The sequence below is a fragment of the Rhinoraja longicauda genome, chromosome 23, assembly GCF_053455715.1.
Source record: "Rhinoraja longicauda isolate Sanriku21f chromosome 23, sRhiLon1.1, whole genome shotgun sequence".
Lineage (NCBI taxonomy): Eukaryota > Metazoa > Chordata > Chondrichthyes > Rajiformes > Arhynchobatidae > Rhinoraja > Rhinoraja longicauda.
The window spans coordinates 26,989,755-27,006,584 of NC_135975.1; positions in this window are offsets into that span (position 1 = coordinate 26,989,755).

Here is a 16,830-nt window from a genome sequence, read left to right on the forward strand (position 1 = left end):
GGATAGTTAATGGAGTTTAATGCAGATGAGAATGAGGTGTTGCATTTTGGAAGTCTAACCAAGGCAGGAGCATGACCTACACAGCGAATGGCAGGACCCTGGGAGATGTAGAGCCGAGGGATCTAGGAATGCAGTTAATTAGTTTCCTGAAAGTGGCGTCAAAGGTAGATCGAAGAGTCAAGTAGACTTTCGGACAATTGGCCTTCATCAGTCAGGGTTTTGAGTGCAGAAATTGGGATGTTACAGTTGTACAAAATGTTGGTGAGGCCTCATTTGGAGTATTGTGTTCAGTTTTGGCCACTCTGCTATTGGAAGGATGTTGATAAGCTGGAAAGTGTACAGAGAAGATTCACGAGGATGGTGCCAGGACTCGAGGACCTGAACTGCAGGGAGAGGATGGGCAGGCTAGGACTTAATTTCTTGAAGCGCAGGAGGCTGAGGGGTGATCTTATAGAGGTGATCTTATAAGATCATGAGGGCAATAGACAGTGTGAATGCACAGTGTCTTTTACCCACAGAAGGGGAATCAAAAAACAGGTTTAAGGTGAGAGGGAAAAGAATCCGAGGAGGGTGGTGGGTATAGAGAATGAGATGCCAGAGGAGGTAGTTGAGGCAGGTACCATAACAACATACACTTGGACAGGTACATGGATAGGAAATGTTTGGAGGGTTATGGGCCAAATGCGGGCAAGTGGGACCAGTGTAGATGGAGCATTCTGGTCCCCATGGGCAAGATGAGCCTGTTTCCGTGCTGTATGATTTTATGACTCCATCCCCATGCCTCTACAACTGGATTGCCAAATAATGTTGATTTCTGAAGGGAAATAATCTTTTCAATTGAGAAGATCTGATGATGTCCAAGGAGGACGAAAATAGCTGTGTCTGCTTTAGGCAATTGTGCACAACTACAATCAGCAGCAGATGCCAGACACGTTGTATCTTCAGTCTGTTAATCCCCCTTTTAACTATAATCGCTTTCCGTTTAATCGTACGAGAGCAACTTTCTTCCCCCAGCTCTCTGCAAGTGGACTAGGACAAAGTACACCTTCAAAGAGACGCAACAGTGAGGTGACGCCATCAGTGTCACCTTGGGTCTCTGCTAAGGCTTACTTGGGGAGAGTCTTGTGTTTGTCACCTGTGCACGGCCTGGCGGGGTAAATCACACACACATTGCTGATCCTTCCTGATTCGAATACCATCTCAACCTGCAGAATGAAAATCAGTGCTTTCTACACCGGCAAAGGCTGTGCTTAATCAAGTGACCACCCAGAGGCAGCTGAACCTGGAAATTCCATTCTAGAGGATGTGTTTAAAAAGGATGTCTAAAGTTAACCGGAAATAAGCATAGATCCTGATTATTATAGGCTCAGTGTGGAACTCTCATTCCAAACCCAGCTCCAATTCACCACAGCTCCGTCATAAGTACAACTGCTCCTCGAGCTTGGCCTGGATCTGACTAAAGGAGTGTTTAAACAGCTGACAATTCACATGCACCTATTATAATCTTGACCTTATTAATTATTATTGCCTTCTCCAAGTTGTGTTTGGTGCACATTCCAAAGTCATGTACTTTGGCAAGTAATATCATGTAGTATCGTGCCTCAACATTCCTTTATACTCGTCATTTATTGATGCAATTCATCCAATTTAACTGCTGCCACAGGGTATTCTTAATTCCGTAATTGGCTTTGACACGAAGAAAGTAATCTGACTATGAAATCACCTGAGTGTGAGTCAACTCTCCCCATGTGTGTGTTTTGTGAATCAGTAGCAGCGTGGATTCCTCCTGGTTGTAATCGCTTTCTTCTTGCTTGGATAACTTGGGGCGGCACAGTGACTCAGCGGTAGAGCTGCTGCCCAGTGGTGTGTCTAGGGTAAGCCAGGTATGCCACCTAAAGTGCCAGTGACACAAGGGACAATTTTCCCATTTTATACCTAGCCAATTAACCTACAAACCTGTACACCTTTGGAATGTGGGAGGAAACCGGAGCACCCGGTGACAAACTCATGCAGATTGCTTGGAGAACGTATAAACTCCATACGGACAGCGCCAGTAGTCAGGATTGTAAGGCAGTGGCTCCACCGCTACGTTGCCACTAATGAGTGCTTTAGTCCAACTCATCTGCGAAACCATTAACCCTTTAGGCAGGTGATAATAAAATATTGAATGGTGCTTTTGTAACTGGAGGTTTTGTTCCACTCCACAGTTATACAGGTTAAGAATAAGGGGTAGGCCATTTAGAACTGAGATGAGGAAAACCTCTTTCAGTCAGAGAGTTGTGAATCTGTGGAATTCTCTGCCTCAGAAGGCAGTGGAGGCCAATTCTCTGAATGCATTCAAGAGAGAGCTAGATAGAGCTCTTAAGGATAGCGGAGTCAGGGGGGTATGGGGAGAAGGCAGGAACGGGGTACTGATTGAGAATGATCAGCCATGATCACATTGAATGGCGGTGCTGGCTCGAAGGGCCGAATGGCCTCCTCCTGCACCTATTGTCTATTGTCTATTATACACATCTAGACTTCTCAAAGGCTAGCAGATCACCTCTGGTCTCGGCTGCTGTTGGAATACAGGTCCACCACCGATTTTCCGGCTCCCTTGGTTCCAGAGCGTGGCCAAATGATCCGTTTTATCGGACCAACAGAGGTCACGGTCTTATGGAGCCGAGATGCTGGCCTGCAGAGACGGCCTCAGAAACCGACTAAGGGGACAGACCTGCCGGCTCTGGCCGGGCCGGAGTTCCAGAGCCCCAGCGGCAGGGAGCAAATTCGACCCGCCGATTGGCACTCAAGTCCCGATGAGGTCGAGATTGGCCGCCTCACCCAGACTGGGCACAACATTTTTCGGGGGAGGGGGGGAGGAGGGGAATAACTTCTAGGGGGAGATATCAAGTGCGCTCTCTGTCCGGATTAAAGGATGGACCACCGGTTGCCAGAAAAACAGCGGTGGACCAGTAGTACCTGTAGGACCTGTGGGCGGCACGGTGGCGCAGCGGTAGAGTTGCTGCCTTACAGCGAATGCAGCGCCGGAGACCCAGGTTCGATCCCAACTACGGGCGCCGTCTGTACGGAGTTTGTACGTTCTCCCCTTGACCTGCGTGGGTTTTCTCTGAGATCTTCGGCTTCCTCCCACACTCCAAAGACGTACAGGAAGTGGTGGCGCTGCGCAGCAGCTGTGGCTCACCTGCAGTTCGTTTGTCTTTTGTCTTTTTTGTTGTTTTATGTCTTAATTGTAGTGTTTAGATGTGATGGAGTGTTTTTTGTGGTTGTGTACTATGTGTGGGGGAATTGTAAAATTATCTTTTCCGAAAGGAGACCCGACCTTTTTTTTCTGGGTGGTGTCTCCGTTCCCGCTGCGGCCTACCATCGGCCAAACACCTGGAGCTGGCGGCCTCCAGCTGGGACCACCTGGGCTCTGGTTCGCAGAGCCCGCGGACTGTACTCACCATCTGCGGAGCTGACTGCCTTCGGTGGCTGTGGTGGCGCTGCAAGTGTGGCTGCGACTCGCCTTCGGAGGCTTCGGCCGCGGGCCGCGTGTACATCGGAAGCCCGCAGGCCTCTGGGTGGGGGCCGACATCGGGAGCTCCGGCAGCGGCAGCGTCTTCACCCACCCCGAATCGCAGGGCTTGGGTCGGCCCGCCGCGGACCTTTCACCGTCTGGCGCGGCCTGGAATAGGCCGCGGGATTTTCTCCGCCCGGCGGGGGCTTCAAGGTCGGGAGCCACGACCGCCCCGACGAGGCAACTTCAACAGCCTGACCGCGGGAGAAGACGGCAGAGGAAGAGAAAAGACATTCTGGCCTTCCATCACAGTGAGGAGGTGACTGGAGGAGACTCACTGTGATGGATGTTTTTTTTTTTTGTTTTGTGTTGGTTTGTGATTGTGTGTGTTATTGCTTATTTTTATTGCTCTTATTGTGGGTAACGGAATTTCGTCCAAAAGACTTGTTTTTTTGGATGACAATAAAGGTTATTCTGATTCTGATTCTGATTCTGATTAATTGGCTTGGTAAATGTAAAAATTGTCCCTAGTGGGTATAGGATTGTGCTAATGTGCAGAGATCGCTGTTCGGCGCGGACCCGGTGGGTCGAAAAGACCTGTTTCTACACTGTACCTCTAAACTATACTCCCAAACACGCACCTGGTCCGTGTCAGATGTTTGGACAGGGGTGCAATTTCAGTGCTTGCCATAAGCGCAATTTTCCATAGATACGCCCCTGCTGCTGCCTCACAGCGCCATAGACCCGGGCTCGATCCTGACTATGGGTGCTGTCTGTATGGAGTTTTTATGTTCTTCCCCTGACCTGCGTGGGTTTTCTCCAGGTGCCCTGGTTTCTTCCCACACTCTGAAGACGTGCAGGTCTGTAGATTAATTGGCTTCGGTAAAACAAATTGAAATTGTCCCTAGTGTGTAGCGTAGTGCCAGTGTACGGGTGATTGATGGTCGGTGACTGAAGAAGGGTCTCGACCCGAAACGTCACCCATTCCTTCTCTCCTGAGATGCTGCCTGACCCGCTGAGTTACTCCAGCATTTTGTGATACCTGAGAATGTAGTGTAATCCACTGCAGATAAAGAGAATGAGTCACACCTACAGGATACCATCTCCTACTGAAACAGGACCATCTTCATCAACTTACTGAAACCTTACCTAGTGAGTTTGGTAGATAGTACTAATAGTGAAGAATTCAGGGTCAAAGAAGCCATTAATCACAGTACTAAAACTGATTGTATCTTCTGTAGATATGAGATTCCAGATGCTGGAATCTTGAAAAAAAACATAATGTGCTGAAGGAACTCAGTAGGTCAGGCAGAAATATACAATACCTTTTGTATATTGGAGGTGAAAGGGACTTTGCAGCCCCATTGGCTGTATGATAATAAACTACTTAATGGGCAGTAAACCTGCTTTATAAATTGAGACAGTATTCTACCACATTTAAAAGTCATTTCTATTCTCAGGACTATCAAACGGCGGTGAGTCAAATTTAATTTAGTTTCGTTTTTGATAAAGCATGGAAACAGGCCATTTGGCCCACCAAATCCGTCCCTACCAGCAATCATCTGTACACTGGTTCTATCCTACATAGTTGCTGCCTTACAGCACCAGAAACCCAGGTTCGATCCTGACCTCGGGTGTTGCCTGTGTGGAGTTTATACGTTCTCCCTGTGACCGCATGTGTTTTCTCCGGGTGCTCATGTTTCCTTCCACATCCTAAAGACGTGCAGGTTTGTAGGTTAACTGGCTTCTGTAACTTATCCCTAGCGTATAGGATAGAACGGGCGACCGCCGGTCGGCACGGTCTCGGTGGGCTGATGGGCCCTGGTTCCACGCTGTACCTCTAAACTCAACTAAACAACAGAAGGCAGCAAACTTGTAGTGATGATGCCATCTGATGCCTCTGGCACTCAGGCGTGCCCACGAGGGTTAGTCATGTTGAGACATTGCATCAGTGACACCTCATTGGAGAGGCATGCACTGATCAGCAACTTCAATTCCTTCCTCCGCAGCACGTGTACAATCACAGCTTTAAATTCAGGGCTTTTCCCTAATGTGGGCAGGAAAAGAGGCTCTTTTGAAATCTGCACATAGTCTCAAGATGAGATGGTCAAAGGATGAGGATGCCTCACTCGGAAAAGCAGCCAACAAAATCAGGGTCCATTCACACCACAGTCATTCCTTCATCTCGACTCTCCCGCCAGGCAGAAGATACAGGAGCTTGAAAGCACGCACCACCAGATTCATGAAGGCTCCTGAAGACTACTGAACCGTCGTCTCATAAAGGTATAGTCGTCAACCGATCTTCCAATCTACCTCATTGTGCACCTTCTACTTATTTTCAATCTGCACTTTCTCTGTAAATGCTGCGCTGTAACAATGTACCATATATTCTGCACGCTCGTATTTTTCTCTTTGTACTGCCTCTTGTACATATTGTGATGTCTTGAGAGGTCGGGAGCTTTTCTCTTGAAGGTTGGGAGGTGTGGGTGCCGGAAATGAAGACAGAAACGTTCTTGTTTTCAAACTTAAATTCCATATATTTAGTCTTTTCCAAAAACAGGTAAATTTAATTGTTTTCAGACAGGTACACAAAGCCAAAACAGGTAGTTAAATCAAAACTGTAGCTTGCTACCTTCTTACAAAATCTAACTCAAACACTGCTTCTCTCCCTGTCTGTCTGTCTGCTCCAGTTGTTGTCTCTCTTTTTAAATACACTGCTTTCCTTCCCTTTTAGCTCTCTCACTGAAGCAATCAGCTCATCTGGTTCAGCTGGGCAGCAATCAGTGTCAGCAGCAATCTGTCAGCAGCAATCAGTGTCAGCAGGGCAGGCAGCCCTGCTGACTATGGGTGTTGTAGTCTTTTTCTGGCAGCCATGATGGTTTGTAGTCCTTGTTGCATCCAAGGGGAGGAAATGTATCTCCCCTCTATGGCTCTACCTCTCATGATATCACAATATGTATAGGTTGATTGTACTCATGTACATTGTGATTTGACTGGGTAGCATGCAAAAAGAAAAGCTTTACTCTGTATCTCGGTACATGTGACGATAATAAACCAATCACAGAAGCCAGTCGAGACCTGAGCCCCACCAGGCAGAGGAACAAGAAACTCAGCCGTAGTACATTTCCTCCTGTTTCACGCAGAATATACCCCGTTCTCCAAAATTTCAGTAAAAGGTATATGTTGACATCCAGCACGGCGAGTACAATCCTGATTTATTGGTAGGAATATGAATCAAAGTTACAGGTGTCGAGTTTGCGTTCGACTTCTTCAGTCTGAAGAAGGGTCTCGACCCGAAACGTTGCCCATTCCTTCTCTCCCGAGATGCTGCCTGACCTGCTGAGTTACTCCAGCATTTTGTGAATAAATACCTTCGATTTGTACCAGCATCTGCAGTTATTTTCTTATACTTATATGTTCCAAAAACTGATTGGTTGTAATAAACTATAAATTTTGGAGTTTTGGGGAATAAAGTGAGCTTGATTCTAGGGGCTGGTGAGACACATTTCCACTGGCCCCGGAGTCCGCGACTCTGTGTAGGCTTTTAGAAACCTGTCTACGAGATCTCTAATAAACTAGGAATAAGTGAGGTCTGTGCCGACTCTGATTATTATCAACCAACTGACCGGGAACGCGAACTCGACACAGGCACCCTCAGTCTAAGACGCTTCTGATATTTTATTATCAAAATCAATGATCAGAAAAGCAACCCTGTCATGACTCCGACAATGAGTCTGCAGACTTCCCTGTGGGGAACACGGCAGAATATAGAGCACAAGGTGCAGGGGTAACGCAGGCAGCATCTCTGCCTGGCCCGCTGAGTTACTCCAGCGCTTTGTGTTCTACTCACGATTCCAGCATCAGCAGTCCCTCACATTCACAACAGGCCATCAATGGCCAGACCATAGAAGGCTAGAACTAACATTGAGTGAGATGTTGGGTATCACGATGAGATAGCCGACCGATGCCGCGAGCTCACGTACATGATGTAAATGAGGCCCAGTTTCACTCACACTCTGGGCCAATCTGCAATCCAATTGCTTGGCAACCTTGAAACAAAGTCTAGGCAGAAACGGAATATCCCGTCACGCTCCCATTCCCTCCTTCAGTACGGGTTTGGTGTGACAGAGGGACGTGCATTGTATTTCTATCTCCAGGGCGGCACAGTGGGGCAGCGGTAGAGTTACTGCCTTACAGCCGGGACCGTCCCGGGATCGATCCTGACTACGGGTGCTGTCTGTATGGAGTTTGTACGTTCTCCCCGTTACCTGCGTTGGTTTACTCCGGGTGCTCCAGTTTCCTCCCACACCCCAAAGCTTTTTAAGCTAATTGGCTTCAATTTTTTTTTAAGTTAATTGTCCCTGGTGTGTGTAGGATAGTGTTAGTACGTGGGGATCACTGGTCGGCGCGGACTCGGTGGGCCAAAGGGCCTATTTCCGCGCTGTATCTCTAAACTGTATCTCTAAACTAAACTAAACCCCACCCTCCCCCTGACCCTACAGTCTGAAGAAAGGTCCAGAAATGTCACCCATCAGTGATCTCCAGCGTTCCTGCCTGACCCGCTGAGTTACTCCAGCACTTTATGTCTTTCTATGTATTGTATTTGATGCCTAATAGAATAAATAAATCCAATATCACAGCAACCACAGGAACAGGAAACAGCACCTTGATTTAATGCATGATATGTCTAAGGAGGTAAGTAAAACTGAAATGAAATAAATTTAGCTTCCTTTACATTTTCCTACTAGTTTTCTGCGAGATTTGGCATCTTCTCAAAACATGTTGGTAGTCTTTATATTTGTGCTGCCGTTTCATTCAGATTATAGAACAAAGCATCCAGACCTATGTTGATATCAGTGCTGAGGTGACACAGTAGCGCAATGGTAAAGTTGCTGCCTTACAGCGCCCGAGACCTAGGTTCGATCCTGACCATGGGTGCAGTCTGCATGGAGTTTGTACATTCTCCCAGTGACTAAATGGGTTTCCTCCCACTTTCCAAAAGGGTACAGGTTTGTAGGTTCATTGTATTCCGTAAATTGTAAATTGTCCCTGGTGCGTAGGATAGAGCGAGTGTACAGGGTGATCGCTGGTCGGCGTGGTTACGGTAGGCCGAAGGGCCTGTACAGTATAAAGTCTAAAGGTCCTTCCTCAATGCAACAAAGATGACTTGGCATCAAATGACAGTAACGTGGACATTAACATGTCGATCTGTTGACATGTGCTCAACAGAACAGAAGCAGCACAATGGGTATACGTGGGAGCCACCCAGTAAGAAAGGGTGCAGTAACTTGAGTGAGAACACCCTTTACAGGGAGCAAGCAGTTATCTACATCATTCTAGGTCATGTTAATGTTAAATTTCTCCATTGGTAGAACTTAATAACTCACCTCGTAAAAATACTCTTTAACACAAACAGTAGTTTCTTTAGCATTACATGTGCACCTGTTTCCAGTGCAGAACTTAGCTATCTATCAGCAAAATGACTATGTAATATTATACTGGCCTCTTAATAGCATTTATTAGAAAACCCTTCACTCTATTATACAAACTGTTTGAAATGTAGAAGGAGTTGTATTGCCCGACTTTAACAAAATGTCCATCAAACCAAATTAACGTTCAATGTTCTCTCTTTTGTTGAAAATTTAGAAAGGGCAATGATTATTCCGATGAAAAGCAAAATAGGTTATAGGAGTACTTTGTGTTTCATCTAATGGTGAACTCACTAGATTTGTAACTGGATCAATCAGTGTCTGTTTCATGCAAACACTGACTTGACCTGGTATAGATTGCAGTCATCATCTTTTCTGGATGAAATCTGTTTCGTATCCAGTTTGAACTCAGCCTTTCCACTAATTCTTCACAGCACGGGTCAGGAATGATGTAAATCTATGGCATTGGCATGGAGGCGATTTACCAGCATGGGTTCAGAGAGGGGAACCCCAGTGATAATCATTGATGAAACGTTAACTCCTTGGAGCAAAAGGACTGGGAGAAGGTTTGATGGATGTTTAAACCCACATTGTAAATCAAGAGAAACGGTTTCCAGTGGTCAAAGAGTCAGTAACTTGAGGGCACAGATTTAAGATGATTAGCAACAGGAATTAGAAGTGACGTGTGTATTTTTTTGCACAAGCAGTTAAGATTTGGAATGCACGGTCTGAACTGGCTGTGTGTCTGGGTTCAGTAATGGCTTTCACAAGGCAACTGGATAAAGAATAGTAAGAAGTAAAACAAACCAGAGATATGAGCAAGAGTGAGGGAGTGAGATGAGACAGATTTGTCTCCATAATGATCAGCACACACTTACTGTGCTGACTGCCTTTCTTCTTTGCTGGCTGCTGCTAGCAATCTATACTTTTATAATCTCAGGGGCCAGGATTGCCTACGAGGTTGCAAATTAATGACACAAGAGTGCAGATCTCCCAAACTGATTTTCTGGCTTTGACGGTAGAAATCAAAAGGGATGGGGTTTAGGAACAGTCTCGGAGACAATCCCTGCTTGATTTTAAGCCTGCTGGAAAAAACAACTCGACCCAACAGAGTTCTACAACAAAATTTACAAGAGCCTCATTAAGGGGCCCAAACTCATTTTTCAAATATTTAAACAGGATAATCACAGAGTCTCTTTTTTTTCGCCTGAGGACTTTTTATTTGTATTGGACAGAGCTTCAATAATCCTAATTTTTTAAATGGGTGAAGGCTCTTCATCATATTGCAATTTTAATTTGCGCTACTACAGTTTAGGTATTTTAATCACACTCCACAATACATGTTATTTTCAATGAATTATGGCAGATTTTAAGGTTGGCTCCAGAACAAAATTAAATACTGTTCACGGAACTTCTTTGCAAGTTAAATATTATAAGTGCCAGGACTCGAAGGCCTGGGCTATAAGGAGAGATTGAGCAGGATTGGACTCTATTCCTTGGAACGCACAGGAGGATGAGTGGCGATCTTATAGAGGTGTACAAAATCATGAGAGGAAGAGATCAAGTAAACGCACAGTCTCTTGCCCAGAGTGCGGCAATCGAGAACCAGAGGACATAGGTTTAAGGTGAGGAGGGAATGATTTAATAGGAACCTGATGGGTCCCCCTTTTTTACACAAAGGGTGATGGATATATGGAACAAGATGCACGAGCTACCGGAGGAGGTAGTTGAGGCAGGTACTATTGCAACATTTAAGAAACATTTCCCAGGTACATGGATAGGATAGGTTAGAGGAATATGGGCCAAATGGCAGGTGGGACTAGCATAGGTGGGACATGTTGGTTGATGTGGTCAAGTTGGTCCAAAGGCCTGTTTCCATATTGTATTACTCTCCGACTCTACGACTCTAATAAGAACACAAGCCAGAGGATCTGTCCATTGGAGGGCAAGAACAGGAGTGGGTTTTTCTCTGCCCCTGATGGCAAATTGATGAGTCTGCTCGATAGCGGCTGATCCGTGCCTTAAACAGCAGCGATTGAAGGTAAAATTAATGATGATTTACTTTGAAATGCTCGAAAAATACTACTTTCTGACAAATGCAATCACAATTAACGGCAGAAAACTATAAGGACCAATATACACAAGAGGTTGACTATCTTATCATGACATAGCTACAAATCTATACCCCCTACATGTTGCCCGTGACAGGACAATGGCTGACCCTAGTAGACCTGCTAGTTCCACTGTTCGCTTCCATATATCCCTTCGTTATCACCTCCTCCACAGCCAACAATGGACCATTGTGGGCTCCACCTAGCCTTGGTCATCGGCACCAACTCTGATTTGTTCGGAACCTTTTCATACCTTTAGTTTCCCTCTCCCCCGACTCTCAGTCTGAAGAAGGGTCTTGACCCGAAACATCACAATAGACAATAGACAATAGACAATAGGTGCAGGAGGAGGCCATTCGGCCCTTCGAACCAGCACCGCCATTCAATGTGATCATGGCTGATCATTCTCAATCAGTACCCCGTTCCTGCCTTCTCCCCATACCCCCTGACTCCGCTATCCTTAAGAGCTCTATCTAGCTCTCTATTGAATGCATTCAGAGAATTGGCCTCCACTGCCTTCTGAGGCAGAGAATTCCACAGATTCACAACTCTCTGACTGAAAACCTATTCCTATCACCTATTCCTTTTCTCCAGAGATGCTGCCTGACCCGCTGAGTTACTCCAGCATTTTGTGTCTATCTTCGGCAGACTCCAGGTCAGTATTAGATTAGTTCCAAAGATCTGCCAATTTATTCCAGGATGTTTACACCTCATTAACCAGTGTGTCTCTTATGTACCGGGACTGAGTATGCAATTCAAATTATCAACAAGAATAATAAAAATAGATTTTTTAAGTGAGAGGGGAAAGATTTAATCAGAATCTGGGGTGGCAACTTTTTCACACAGAGGGTGGTGGGTATTCGCAACGAGCTGCCAGAGGAGGTAGTTGAGGCAGGTATATTTAAAAGACATTTGGACAGATACAAGATTAGGAAAAGTTTAGAAGGATGTGGGCCAAACACGGGCAGTTGGGACAAGTGTAGAGAGGACATCTTGTTCTGCATGGGCAAGTTGGGCTGAAGGGCCTGTTTCAATGACTCTAGACCATGAGTCTATGACTCTAAGATGCTGGTACTATATGCAGATCAGACAGATCAGTGGAGAGGGAAACAGAGAGAATTACTTTCTCCATTACATTACTTGACCCACCAAGTATCTCCAGCATTTTTAGTTTTCTTTTACAGAGTTCCTACATTAACAGTTTTCTTTTTAACTTTTCATCTGACAACAAAGGTATATGAATTCCTTGTTGGAGACAGCATTGTACCTCAGGTTTAATTCCACTGGTTCTGGTCAGCTCCATATTATACTACTTGCAATAACATCCAGCGACCAGTTATTTATGTTGCAATCCTCAGAAGGGCGTGCCCCTAACATTATGTAACCAGATTATGTGTATCCCTCCTCTAAATATGGAAAACAGAGGAAAGATCTCATTTCAAGTGGTAAACACAAAATGCTGGAGTAACTCAGCAGGTCCGACAACATCTCTGGAGAAAAGGAATAGGTGACATTTCTGGTCCTTCTTCAGACTTCTTGTCCCAAAACGTCACCTATTCCTTTTCTCCAGAAGTACTGTCCGACCCGCAAGATCTTGCTTACAAAGCCAATATTAAATGCCCATCCCTAACTAACCACTGAAGATGGCGGTAAACTACCTTCTTCATCCACTCCAGTTCCTCTGGTGAAGGCTCTCTCACAGGGCTTTAGGAAGGGTTCAGAAAGGCAATGATGAAGGGACACAGATATACTCCCAGGGCAGAGGGGAGAGAAACCTGTAGTGATGGTAGACAAAATGTGTTGGGGCAACTCAGTGGGTCTTCTTCCTTCAGAAGGGTGTGAAGAAGGGTTCTGACCCAAAACGTCACCCATCCTTTTTCACCAGAGATGCAGCCTGATCCACCGAGTTACTCCAGCACTTTATGTCTACCTTCGTTATAAGCCAGCATCTGCAGGTCCTTTCTAGTCATCTGTGGTGATGGTGTTCCCTTGTACTTCTTGGTGGGAGAGGTTGTGGAATTGAAAGGCACTGTTGGAGTAGCCCTGGTGACGAACTGCAGAGCATTTTGTAGATGGGCAGAATGGTTGCAAAGCATGCAAGTTTAACAGCGGGCCTGGGCTCCAGGCACTCAGGGCGTGTTGGTGTTGGACTCATTGTCTCATTCCTGCCTTCAGCCCCTTCCAGATCCCAAAACAGCAATCACAGTATTAAATCTAGAAAATAGAAGCTTGATCCACAAAATTAGACATAGTGCACAGCGGGCCACCAATGTTAAATGAACATTTCTGCATTCATAAAAATTTATTCGAACTCCATGATTCCATTTAGCCTGCACATTGGCACAATGTCTCACAGCGTCAGACCCAGGTTCAATCCTGACCTCGGGTGCTGACTGTGTGGAGTTTGCATGTTCTCCCAGTGACCGCCTGGGTTTCCTCCAGGTGTTCCGGTTTCTCCCGCATTACAAAGATATGGGGGTTTGTAGTTTAATTGGACCTCTGTAAATTGCCATGAGTGTGTAGGGAGCGGATGAGAAAGTGGAATGAGAAAGTGCTGTAGAACTAGTGTGCATGGGGGATTGGTGGTCAGCATGGACTCGGTGGGCCAAAGCACCTGTTTCATGCTGTATCTTTCACTCAATCGATTCCCCTCCCCAGTGGTCTATCGTTGAGCCTCTCCTAGACAGTGCTTGTGGCCGTTGCCAGTAGGACCGAGCCTGACACTGACGCCAAATCGACCGGTGAACCTACTGAGGACAAGCTCCTGGTGTCCATTTGCCAACATGCCCAAGGACCACCGGCCCAGCTGGGTTGCTCTCTGACCCCCCAAAGGGCCCCAGTAATTTCTAACTAATACACCTTTCCCCGATTGTGTGAATAAGTGGGCAGCACAGTGGCGCAGCGGTAGAGAGTAGCTGCCTCACCGTACCAGAGACCTGGGTTCGATCCTGACCTCTGGTACTGTCTGTGTGGAGTTTGCATGTTTTCCCTGTGACCACATGGGTTTCCTACGGGTGCTCTGGTTTCCTCCCACATCCCAAAGACGTTCAGGTTTGCAGGTTAATTGGCTTCTATAAAGTGTAAATTGTTCCTAGTGTGTGGGATGGTGCTAATGTACGTTGGTCTGCGCAGACATGATGGGCCGAAGGGCTGTATGTCTAAGTCTGAAGTCTAAAGTAAAAAGGAAAAATTGAAACATCTTTGTTTTAACCATTACAGCCCTTCTGCACACATTCCTCTGGCAGTCTCTCAGATGCAACCACAAATTAGGCAGGAAAGTTGTAAGTTTCAGATACAAGGGCTTAACAAAGTAAACCAAGCTAAACCAAGTTCTTAAAGCAACACCAACTGCAATGTTTGCTTTGAGATTACTGCACGCTCCCCACACTGTACTCTGGAGATGTTGCTGGGAGGCCTACCACAGTGGCGCAGGTGGTAGAGCCGCTGCCTCACAGCGCCCATGACCCGGGTTCAATCCTGGCCTCCGGTGCAGTCTGTGTGGAGTTTGCATGTTCTCCCTGTGACTGCACGGGTCTCCATGGGTGCTCCCAATTTCTTTCTGCATCTCAAAAACCATGAGAGTCACTGAGTAATCTGGCCACGTAACTGCCCCTTGTGTGGGTGGCTGGTGGAGTTGATGTTGGGAGGATTAATTACACAGACATTTAGTGGGGGGATGGGACAGCTCAGAGTCTTGTTGGACCAAAAAGCTTCCTTTGTAGTTGCAAGGAAATATGGAAGGTAGACATAAAATGCTGGAGTAACTCAGCGGGTCAGGCAGCATCTCGGGAGAGAAGGAATGGGTGACGTTTTGGGTCGAGATTCTTCTTCAGACTGAAGAAGGGTCTCGACCCGAAACGTCAACCATTCCTTCTCTCCTGAGATGCTGCCTGACCCGCTGAGTTACTCGAGCATTTTGTGTCTACCTTCGATTTGAACCAGCATCTGCAGTTATTTTTCTACACATAGAAATATGGAGATATGGGAGATATAAATTGATGAGGACAGTGCCGTAGACATCGTCTATCTGGACTTCAGCAAAGCCTTTGATAAGGTGCTGCATGGTAGGCTGCTCTGGAAGGTTAGAATGCATGGGATCGACCAAGGAGAGCTGGCCAACTGGATAGAGCATTGGCTTCATGGAAGGGAGCAGAAGGTGATGGTGGAAGATATTGTGACGACAGGCTCTTTTTCAGGATCACCTACAGACATAAATGTCCTGGGTATGAGATGCAAACTACAGTCCTTCAGTTCAATGTTGGTGGAATATGTATAATTGGGAAATTATTCTTGTCAAGGATGCTGACAGTTGATTTTTGAACCTTTATTTCTTAAGATGGAAACAATGAAATGGATCTGAGGAATGTTTAATTCTTGAAAAGATGCTTACTTTGAATATGTCTGCTTTAAGATGGATGTTCTATAAAGAATACAGTACCTCAATAACTATCAAATCGTGCTTAATGTATCCCACAGAATGAGGCTGGTAAATAGTACAAACATTCACAGATTGTCTGAAACCTAAGATTTACATTGCGTAACCTCCATTGATTTTCATTTAGTTTGGAGATACAGCACAGATACAGGCCCATTGGCCCACCGAGTCCGCACCGACCAGAAATCCCTGCACATTAACACTGACCTACAAACACTAGGGACAATTTACACTTATACCAAGCCAATTAACCTACAAACCTGTACGTCTTTGGAGTGTGGAAGGAAACCAAAGATCTCGGAGAAAACCTACACAGTTACATGGAGAACATACAAACTCCGTATAGACAGTACCCTTAGTCAGGTTTGAACCCAGGTCGCTGAAAGCGCTGTAAGGCAGCAACACCACTGCTACACCACCTGATACACCTAGCAAAATCAACCTGGAGGCTTTGTTGCTGAAATGATGTGCAAAGATTGAGTGTCTGCCAATGGTTTCTGTTTTTAAGCGTTATCTGAGATCTCCATAAACCTTTCACTGAAGTCCTGGTGGACAACCGTGAAATTCGCAGGGAGCACACTGAGGAGGTTTACACCCTCATGACTTTCTCACACCAACATACACCCACAGAAATCCCCATAGAAACATAGAAAATAGGTGCAGGAGGCCATTTGGCCCTTCGAGCCACCACCGCCATTTATTGTGATCATGGCTGGTATCCTCCCCATATCCCTTGATTCCACTAGCCCCTAGAGCTCTATCTAACTCTCTTTTTAATTCATCCAGTGAATTAGCTTCCACTGCCTTCTGTGGCAGAGAATTCCACAAATTCACAACTCTCTGGGTGAAAAGGTTTCTTTTCACCTCAGTTTTAAATGACCTCCCCATTATTCTTAGACTGTGTCCCCTGGTTCTGGATTCCCCTACATTGGGGAACATTTTTTCTGCATCTAAATTTAGCTTGTCCAGTCCTTACATAATTTTATACGTCTCTATAAGATCCCCTCTCATCATTCTAAACTCCAGTGAATACAAGCCTAATCTTTCCAATCTTTCCTCATATGACAGTCCCTCCATCCCAGGGATTAACCTCGTGAACCTACGCTGCACTGCCTCAATAGCAAGGACGTCCTTCCTCAAATTAGGAGACCAGAACTGCACACAATTCAAATTAGGAGACAACACATCTCTTGCCAACCACAGTACGGGTCAAACAATAATCAGCACCAAATTGCCTTAATGACTGCGAGAGGCCATAGGGGTGATCAGAGGCCAAAGAGAAATTCAGCATCTGGTATCTTTTTGAGGCTGGAGTAATGAGCACACAAATCATTTAATCTCAACGAAAATATTCAACAA